Raw genomic sequence first — 11184 nt, 5'->3', positions numbered from 1 at the left:
CACTTTGGTTTCATAATGCCTTTGAAAGGAATTTAAATGTGATACCAAATCACAGTATTCAATTTCCTAAGTCCCCAGATTCACCTTTAGATTCCTTTCATCCTTCCCTGCTGGATTATGAGTTTTATCCAAAAGTTCCCCCATGGCTCTGTGGTTGCAGAACCAAGAGAATTCCTCTTTACCTTGGACTAAGCTTCATGTCAATAAATAAGATTTGCTTGGAAATTTCCTTGAATCATGCTGTTGTACTTAGTACAACAATGTAAAGGCTCACTTTTCCTTGTACTATAAAAGAAACATGTCCTTAAAAACAAATGGCTGGGTATAGTGTGGTCTATAACCACAGGCCTTTGTTATAGACACAAGGACAAACCTTGAGACCTGGGGCTGAGGACTAGCTGAGGAACAGTTCATGAATTTTGCTTAAATATTGCCAAAAATTGATGGGCATGTCTTCTACATTTTACCTTCATAGAGGTAAAATAGAGGTTCAGCTGTAGGAATAAGATAATTCTGAGCATCGGAGAACTTTATTTTATGCTAGAGAAAATAGTAGCCACAAATCATCTTTGTTAAACATTTCCTAAGCTCTCAAGATGCTCCAAAAAGGCATTGGGTTCAGCCTCTGGAATACCTTGATGAGGTTAGATAAGTCCACACTCTGGTAGAGCGCCAATATTTTTCTAAATATGTTACTATCTTGTGGCTCTTGGTTATTGTTGTTTTCTTGTTGTCCCATTTTTGTTTTGTTTTGAGACCTGGCTGGCCTAGAATTTGCTATGTAGACCAAGTTGTCATCAAACTTGTAGTTCTGTTGACTCTGCCTTCCAAGTTCTAGGATCACAGGCGTAGACCACCATGTCTTTCTAAAGACATTTTCTTTCTGTTATTGTTCATTTTGCTTTCTTGTGACAGGGTCTCATTCAGTAGGCGAGGAAGTCACTGCAATCCTCCTGCCTCAATCTCCAATTTGCTAGAATTGCAGGCAGGAAGTACCATGTCCAGCTTGTATTGTTTTTTTAAAGAAGAAAATACTAAGTATTTTCCATAAAAAGTCACAGACCTTTAAGATAAAACAATACAGTTTCAGCTGGGTGTGACAGTGTATACCTTAATCGCAGCACTTAGAAAGCTAAAGGGGTTTCAAGTTCCAGGCCAGCCTGGACTACATAGTGAGTTCAAGGCTCTGGGCTACATAGTAAACTTCCTCCATAGGAACAATGTTCAACTAAACCTGGTTATGACTTGGCCAGCGAAATCAAGGTTCAATGTACATTCACACTATCACAGGCAGCTGCCTCTGATGGGCCCAGAAGGAGATAAACGAAGACACCGCTGATGAGGTGGCAGATAACAGAAGCAGCATGTCGTCTGCTTTTGTGCTTTCAGTTACGTCTGGTCAAGTTTTAGTTTGGAAAACTTATTTCAAACGGAGTGAATAGATATAGCCACATTTGAAGCCATGGCTGGGAAAGGGACTGTAACCTGCACATTTCCTTCCCTTCCCCTGCTCCCACCCAACCCCAGAGCAGCAGGTTTAACTAGAATCACCACTGGACCACCTCATTCTCCCTTCGCCGGAAACAACTGCCCACGTGCAAACTTTCCTCCAGTAGTGCCCAAACTTCTGGTTGTAGGAAGGCTTGCTTTGTGAGCAAGCAAAGTAAACGGACAAGTTTATTGTATTAGCAAATTGAAATTAAACAAATTAGTTCCCAGATCTTAATAGTAGCTACCCAAGATGTTGGTGGAGGAAGGGAAAATGTCCATCATCTTATAAGCAGTGCCTACCATCACAGAAATAATCCAGTGGTGGGAAATACATAGCTTCTGAGTTTCTGCGTTCTAAAGGTCTCACCAGGAAAGGTATTTTAAAAAACCTTTCACTCTTTGGAAACTCCAGATTGGGTACTGGGAAGAAATATAGCTCTGAAATAATATTTATAAGAAAGTCGGTGATGACAATGGCAGTGACTTCTCCATCAGATGCATCCTTAACCCACCAGTTCTGTTTGCTTTCCTCCTATCACACTGTCACTGCTTGTGGATTCTCTCCACAAGAAAGAATTCTCCCTCACTAAGAGTGTAATTCCATCCATCCATAGTGAGCCCTTGCTCCCTGCAGAAGGCTGGCTTTGCTGGCGGGTGAGGGACGCTGATGACACCTCAGATTGTACTTTCCCTTGATTGAAAGCAGAAGGAGTCCCCTCCTTCTCCTTCTCGGCTTTCTTACTTATGGGCAGTGTCGATCCATTTCCTGTTCCCCTCTGTTAATTCAGACCAGGACGGGACACAGATCAGAATGAGGGACCTCGCATTTCGGCACCTCCTTGGAGCAGTGTTGATGGGAGTAAGTGTTTGCAGACTGGCGGCTCCTGTTTGGACTACCAGAGGGTGACTTTTCAATTCCTAGTTAACCAATTCCAGGTCAGAAAAGTAGCCACTGTACATTCGTCCTGCTCAATATTGTGTTTCTCCTCTTCTCTTGAAACATTGACCACCCAACCATTCTCCCTCCTAACTTAAAATGAAATAGGGAATATCTCATCTGGGTTTCAAATGAGATGCCATTGTCCCTTTGTTCTGCTAAAATCAATCAGAATCTTACCCAGATAGGGGGTGTCAGATTACCACAAGAAATTTGTTTCCAGAGGTGTTTGCTCTGAAATAATAAAAAAAAAAGTGATAATCTTTACATGCAGAGCCAATAATGACAAGCATTTCCTTTTGGAGTCACAGAGGGAAAAAAATACAAGGAGCATATCAACTTCAAGAAAAGAAAAGAAATTGAATTCTGTCTGTTTTGCTGAGACACCTGGTTGGGCTTGTAGCCATATTACTGCTGCTTGCTGACTTCTTTCTAACCCTGATTGAATCTGCTGCTCTGCTTTGCTAAAAGTGCAGCTGAATTTGTCAAAAATATTGTTTTTTGCTTAAAGCGAAACATTCTAGAAGACACACAGCTGAAACTGTCAAAAATGTGGTCTTGTGTTTTGACAGTCAAGAGCAGAGGTGGTCATGGAATGTAGCTCATGAAAAGCTCAAGTTTTAAGAACGGAGAGGAGCGTCAGGGCAGGGCCCTCCAGCAGTCATGTGTCCTGTGACTTAGACAAACCTGTGTACCCTGAAGAGGGTCATGGTTGCTGCTTCAGAAACAAACAAACAAGCAAGCAAACAAACAAACAGTTTAAACTTAACAGGTTCACACGTTCTGTTCCATTCTGAATTCTTGTGGGGCTTGATTTTATTTATTTATTCATCTGCAGATGACTCAGCTTTCATCTAGTCAGCGTAGAAGAACTCCCTAGTTGCTTTCCTTTACCCCTCAAACCGGAGTGGGGTTGTCAAACAAGCCAGATCATGTTGGAAGGTCAGCTTCACGGTGTGAAAAGTGATTAGAGAACTTGAACCCCTACAAATTCTTTATTGTCTCTGCGTGCAACACATCAAACACACACACACACACACACACACACACACACACACACATACACACACACATCAAGAACAGAGGTGTGTGTGTGTGTGGTGTGTGTGGACATGCAAATGTAACCTAGTGAGTCTGTCTAGCTTTGCTGTGTATGCATGTACCCAGAGATGACCACTCCTACACAACATATGTAGGAATTTGTCCTAGAGGCCACTGGTTCTCCCTGTCTCATCAGCTACTGAGCTCTCATAGTTCTTCATTTAGATGTTGAACCATGGAAATTCCCCTGTCTACACTGGCATCTCAACCCTTATTACCCCTTATACTAGTCTTATTCAGGGAAACACACTGTTGAGAGTTCACATGTTCATTTTTAGGTACACACACACACATACATACATATATATGTGTGTGTGTGTGTGTATACACATATGTGTGTGTGTGTGTGTGTGTGTGTGCATGGTGGTGACACAGAAAAGCAAACTAAAAATGCAAGCTGCAACCAAAGGAAAATAGTCTTATGAGGGTCTGGTAGCTGGAAGACAGGAACGATGTCTATGTCTCAGGATGGTAGGCAGCAGGTTAACTAGCTGATTCCCAGGTTTAAGTTTAGGGCCCAGGCGAATACCATAAGAGAATCCCTTGAATTTCAGAGCCCCTCTCTACCTATTGCATAAAGTAGTGGTAGGAAACAAATGAGCAGTCCTGTTTCCTCCAACTATCTCCTCAAGCTATGGTGTTCCCACACTGAGCGCGAAGAGGGAGGTTGATATCTGCACTAGATCTCTGTCATGAGCTGCATCACAGAACTGCCTCCACCACAGGCTGCATCACAGCTGCGATGCAATTCCTCAGCCATCCTTTCCTACACTCCACCAGAGGGTCAGTGTCACTATGGAACCTGTTCTTGATGAAGAGATTGGAAAGAGAAATGGGAGCTGACATTTCCGGGGCCTATGGGGTCCCTGCTGTCATTGGGTGTTGCCTGTGAGTCGCTCTTTCTAATCTCCATGCCTCTCCCATCAGGTCATGCTATCACTCTGGAATTTAGAGATGGTAGACTCTACTCCATGGGGGAGATTACATACATTTGTATCCTCCAACCGTTCTCAATCTAAGCCCTTTCTTTCCTTATGGGAAGACAGGTGGAAACTGGAATGCAAACTGGTTTTGTCAAATCTGTTTGACCCCAGAAGAGAGTCTCTGTCCCTGATCTTTCTCCTCATTTTTGCATTCTGAACACCTGCTCAATAACAGTCTTCAGGGAGCCAGGGACAGACTGTTCTGTTTCTTTGTTCTGTGCCATGCATTTGGGTGTCAGTCTGTAGTTTCCCAGCTATACTGCGTGTAATGACCTCTCTCTCCTCCAGCTTTTCCCTGCTTGTGTAATATCTTTAGCCAGTCCTTTTCTCTACATGGCGGAAGACCTAGTTGTCAGTCTAACCTGAAAGTAGTATGGCAGTCGGGATAATAAGTGGGTGACCTTGGATGGTGAACTTCACAGTGACGCTGGAGGCTGGCAGTTATCCTGGTGGACAGATGTGATGCTTGTTAGCTTGGTGTTTCTGTGAGACTTCTAGCATTGGGACTAGGTGTGCCTCCAGCTCTGTTGCTTGCTCCCGGGGCTCTTTTCTTCCTGTTGGGTTGCGTTGTCCAGCCTCTATATGGCAGGCTTTTGCCTTGTCTTATTGGATCTTGTTTGGTTGTTGTCTTTTGGAGGCCTGCTGTTTACTGAAGGGAGATGGGGGGCGGTGGAGAGTGGATCTGGGAAAGAGGAGACATGGAGGACCTGGGAGTAGTGGAGAGAGGTAAAACCGGGTGGGTCTGGATGTCTTGTGTAAGAGAAAAATCTAGTTTCAATTAAAACACAACAATACAAAATGTAACTGTTGACAGTTGCTCCCCGTCCTGAGTCAGAGCCCTGTCCCTCCTCCTCCTATCCCACCTATAACAGGACTGCTGAACCTGCCAGCCAGCATTGTTGGAGGGTTATAGAGCACATACAGTAGGAACTTAATATGTGGTCACTTCTCACCTTGTTCTCCTCTGGACACAGATCTAGGACCTCAGTTAAGTGACAGATATATCACAGAGATGATGGAAATACATCATCTTTCTTTTCCCCCATTTTCTTTTCCTCAGGGATATCTAGAAATATCCATAACAGACAGAGTTGTGATAACAGCTCCTCTTTGCTCTAGCTGAAGTTTTTGCAAAGTTTGTTGCTGAAGCAGATCGCAGGCCCCTGGTTTCTCACAAGGCCTTCAGATCGCTCTACAATAATAGGAAATCCACCCAAGAAACTGGAGCTGAATGTGTCTCTAGCAGGTTCCCCCACTGAGTTCTCCTTGTGCCATTTACTAAAAGTGATACAGGTGGGTAGAAACCAGCGGGGCCTACTTCTCAGGAGTAACCGAAGCTGCCCCCACACCCTTCAAGGCCCTCAGGCTGCTCTTCTCAGAGGACGCCAAAGGCAGTCAGGTGTGAGCCCTGGGCATGTAGGGTACCCAAATATTTTCTTGGAAAGTAATCTCAGCTTCTTAGAGTTTCTTGTCTCAATTCAGAGTATAGATTTGTGAATGGGTCTGTTGACAGATTGACCTGGTCCGTGTTTCTCCCTCATGAAGGGAACGATCGATCTTTATCATGAGGATTTGTTGACTGACGGGCTTTCACGGTTCTAATGTGCTGTTTTATACTTTTAAAAGACATAAACCCCTTTATGTAATGGAATTATCTGATGAAAGTGGGAAAGAAGCTCAGGTTTTTCAGAAGCACCTCAGCTCTTGGCTGCTCCGATGCCTTTCCGGGAATTTTGTTTTTATTTGCCTGGGATGGAAACCTTACAACTGCCAGTGAGGTTGTTTTGAATATTCAAGTTTCTAGACCATATACTGCACTTGTACGCCTAAGGGCCTGAGCTACACCAAGATTGTGTTTCTCCAGGTAAGTACTTCCAGACACTCTATCCCAGCTGCCTTTACAGCCCCCTTCTCCTCATTACTGTACCGTGTAACCCTAGATGCGCATTATATTCCACATAAAAAGCCATTTCTGTAGCATCTTGTCATCATTTCATGGACGCTGCTTTGAAGCCGTGTTGAGTTCTGAACCCAGAGCCCGACAGCAGTGGCTCAAGTGCACCGCGTCGTATTATTTACCCAGATGGGGTTAATTGTTAAATAAAAGAATGGTCCCTTTCAGGTGACTTATTTTGCAATCTCTCTCACACTGGTTATGGAAGACAGGGAATCCATGATAAATATCAAGCTTTCTAATCAAAAAACGAGTCCACTTGTACTTGAAATCTTGAACTTAATCCAGAATCAGGAAATGTAGCCACTTGTGTTACTGTTACTGAAGGGAGAAAATGACCTTTTGATTGTAGCTTAGGCTCACTATTGTGCTTGAGTGGTACAGGGAGGGGGAGGGAAATGCAAAGGCCCCAGTGAATGCTCCTTTGAACAGGAAGAGTCCACTTTGATCAGCTTAAAATCACCATTTCCTCCCATTTTCACAAGGGCTTTACTTCGAGTGAAGCCCACCCTAAAAAACAAAAGAACAACACCAACAACAAAAACACAAACACAAACATGTTAACTTAAAGCTTTATCCTCCTGTTTCCAAGTGAATAAATGGCTCTTCACTGGCTTCACCAACTGACTGGTTAAGGTGCAGCCAGAGATATAATAACTTACAAAAAGTGAATTTCATCAAGTGTAAAGTGGGGTTGACAGTTTCGTGTGCCCACATACACAAACACATCTGTACACACTCCTGTTTACGCCCACTTTGTGGCTCAGAATGAGAATGTTCTGGTTGTAAGAATTGAAATGTTGTAGTTTTTCAGGCATCTCCCCACTGGATCCCCTCAGAAGCAATCTCTGCTACAGTTTCTATTATCAGACGTCAATGTCATCCCCTTTAAAACTGTGTGTCAGTGGGGCCATGCGGCTCACACTCACTTCTGGCTGTCTTCTTTTTATTCACGGTGATGCCTTGGAGTTTTTAACTCCCATTGCTACTATCTTGGAGAATTATTGTTAACATGCAATGGATTTTCTGAAGCAATGGTTCTGAAAGCAATGTCATATTAAAAAGCAAACACATTACACACACTCAAACACACATATTTCTCTTACATTCTTACTATGATAATATCAGACAGAGGAATACAGGGATGGTTTTACATTTCCATGTGTGCACACATCTACAAGCTAAATATTTACACATAAGTATATATATATATATAATATCTGTGTTAAAATATCATCTAATTGATACATTAAAATCAAATTTAGAACTAGTTAGAATTTATAAGGACAGCTTCCTATCCAAAAATCTCTTCTAGACTTAAAAAAAAATGACAGGATCAACCTTGGCTTTGGGAAGCTTACCAAGAAGTTGCATAAGGAACGGGAGGTGCCAAAGGCAGAAAGAGATGCTGAAGCCAACGGTAGCTCTGAGCAAATATGGCAGGGGAGGGTGGTAGGCATCTCAAGAGATGAAGGTTCAAGGTAGTGGTGTTACAGCCCATGCATGTTGGGCTGAGAAGGCAGACAGCTCACTTGGTAATTGGGAGAGGGCCTAGTGTGGGATTGGGAGGACTTCAGAACAGAACAAGATTTGAATCTAGAGAGAACATAGTTTAAATCCTGGCTCTGCTCTGTATTAGCTTGGTGGCATTTGCTTAGCCTCTTAGTTTCCACTTCTGGAAAGTGGGAAAAATAACAAACCTATCGTAGGATTGCTATGAGTATTGAATATAAGAAATTGAATATAATGAATATATATTTGATTATAATATTAAATGTAATAAGCACATAGGGATAAAAAATGGTAGTGATTATTTTTCTGTTATAGTTACTATGATTAATAGATATTGTTTTAAAAGTTTCTTTTGATAGGTAGGTTAGATATTCTGAGACAAAAAATTTGCTGTATTAGTTTGAATAAAAATGGCAGTCCCTTGTACGCAGAGAAGAAGTCCCTTGTAGGCGGAGAGGAGCGTGCAGAAGTCACCCTGCACACTCTGACTGGCGTGCTGGGGGCTTTCCAGTGACGATCCGGGTTCTCCACTACCATGTTGAGCAAAGGGGTGGAGTGGCCTTTAGAAACAGAGGATGTTGGGGTATAAGTATGCTTTATGGGGATGATAATGGCCTCGTTTATATGCACATTACTTTGCAAGAGTCGTGAAACGTGTTTTATGACTGTGGAGCACGGCAGATATTATGCAGCTATTGCCCTGTGTGTCTCAGAGGGACAAAGCAGAGAGCACTGAGTGAGAAGTAGAGTGGCTATCCCAGGACCCCGAAGGCCATGGGTAAGGATGGAGCATAAAGTGTCAGTGCTGGAAATTAAGGGGAAGCAGGCAAAGACAGAGAGGGAGGTCCAACGGACAGCCTTGAGGTGTATTCTTATGCCACCTACACAATGGAATGCTCACACAAATTGGACCTACAAGCGCTTCTCTTGTAATTAATTAATTCGCTTTACATCCAAATCTTAGCTTCCTTCCTCCTCTCCTCCTGATGCCACCCTTCTTCCCTCCTCCCATCCCTCAGAAAAGGGTACCCCCCACCTACCTACCCCAGCACATCAAGCCACATTAAGACTGCATGCATCCTCTTCCATGGTGGACTGCAAGGCAGCCCCACCAGGGGGAAGTAGTCAAAAGCATGTAAGAGAGTCATTGTCAGAGACAGCCCCTGCTCTCCTTACTAGGGTACCCACATGAAGACCAAGCTGCTCATCGGTTCATATGTGTAGGTGGCCAAGAGCCAGTCCATGCATGGTCGTTGGTTGGTGCTTCAGTCTCCAAAAGTCCTCCTGGACCCATGTTATTTGGCTCTTTTGGTATTCTTGTGGATATCCTGTCCCCTCTGGGTCCTTCTATCCTTTCTCCGATGCTTCCACAAGGCTCTCTGCACTCCACCACCCTCTAACCAGATAGGACTAACTATGGAGGGAGGGGAACACCAGCCCACCTACAAAAACTTCGATCCAAAAAAAATTTACCCTGCCTACAAGATGTGCAGGGATAAAGATGGAGCAGAGACTGAGGGAACATGCAACCAATGCCTGGCCCAACCTGAGACCTACCCCATGGGAGAGAGCCAACCCTTGACATCGTTAATGACACTTGCTCCTTTTTAAAGACGGAAGTAATATTTGTCCCTTCTCCCTGCCTCAAGCATGATTCAGATTCAGGTGAGAAAGGTTGAACAGTAGCAAAATTCATGAAGAGCCTGATACTATTCTGATCTCTATTAGTGTCTTGCTTTGGTCCTCTATATCCATTGTTAGCTCTACTGTGTCCATTCATAAAGGGCCAAGGGACTGTAGAACTAACTGCAGAAAGGACCCTTACCAATCACCTAACCGAAACCCTGTACTATGGTGTAGATCATGGAAAAGTACTTGCCTAGAGCATGCAAGGCCTCAGGCTTCATCTCCAGAAATGCAAAAAGTAAGAAAAAGAAAACTGTCTTTCCAGTAGTTCAAATCAACCAATAAAGACCAAATCAAACGAAAGGCTGAGAAGATATCTTAATCAACAAAGTATTTGTCTTGCTAGTGTAAGGACACAAATTCCATCCCCACATAAAAAGCTGGACATTGTGGTTCATGCTTGTAATCTTAATAATGGCTGAGATGGGAGGCGACGAAATGTGAATCCCAGGATCTAGCTACCTAACTAGGCTATCCTATTGGATGAAATTCCAGGCTATTAAGAAACCCTTCTCAAACAAAAAGTACAAGACGCCTGAGTAACAACACTCAAGATCCAAGATTGACTTTACACCTATATACTATGCACCCCTACACATGCACACACACACACACACACACACACACACACACACACACACACACACTCCCACACCCAGCACAACCCCACCAAACCCCCAAACAACACCAACAAAAAAACAGCTTTGAGATAAACTCTCAAGCCTCCCAAGAAAAGATTAAGAAACTCAGGCCCAGAGGATGTAAGATGTCCAAACAATTGACATAATTAAACTTTTTACCGTAATTAAAATTATGTTTCATAATTAAATTTCCTTTCTCTTCCCTGCAATGTTAATTCTCCTGGTTATGTAGGGTGATGACTTAAAGTCTCTGAGTTAACATTGAACCTGACCTTGAATCCCGACAAACTCAAATCGAGTAAGTACTACCCATGCACATATCAGAATCAAGGAGATGAGGCCACATCCAGGGAATATCCTCTTAAAGCCAATCCTGAGATATACTTAACAGAACAACAGGTACAGGAGGAAAGGATGATTTCCCAGGACCAGAATTATGGGGAAATGGCCTGGTAAGAACTTTGGGTGAAATGTTGAATAAAGAAACAGAAAACAAAAACAAAACAAAAATCTTGATTTTGTTGTTCTTGATTCTAAGACATAAAACCTAAAGAAGTCTGTCCAACCTAACAGTGAATAGCTTTCTGTTCATTCATCCAGAAATATCAGACTGAGAAGTGAGACAAGAAAACAGTGGCTTGAGTTAACTAGTAGATTACCAGAGTTCATTTCATCTTGTTTAGACATTAGTTTTCACAGCATTGTGGATAGTTGCTTACCATGTATGCATGCTTACCTATTTTCCCCTGAATCACTGGAAATAGATCTCTAGTCTTTAGACGTGTACATCCTCATATGGCCAAAAGAACACATTTCTCAGGCTGCCATTGGTATAATGGATATACAAATGAAGTGTTCCCAACAGGAAATGTATTCATT

This window comes from Psammomys obesus, unplaced genomic scaffold (assembly GCF_907164565.1).
Source record: "Psammomys obesus unplaced genomic scaffold, mPsaObe1.curated_primary_1811, whole genome shotgun sequence".
Lineage (NCBI taxonomy): Eukaryota > Metazoa > Chordata > Mammalia > Rodentia > Muridae > Psammomys > Psammomys obesus.
This window is presented reverse-complemented; position numbering follows the sequence as displayed.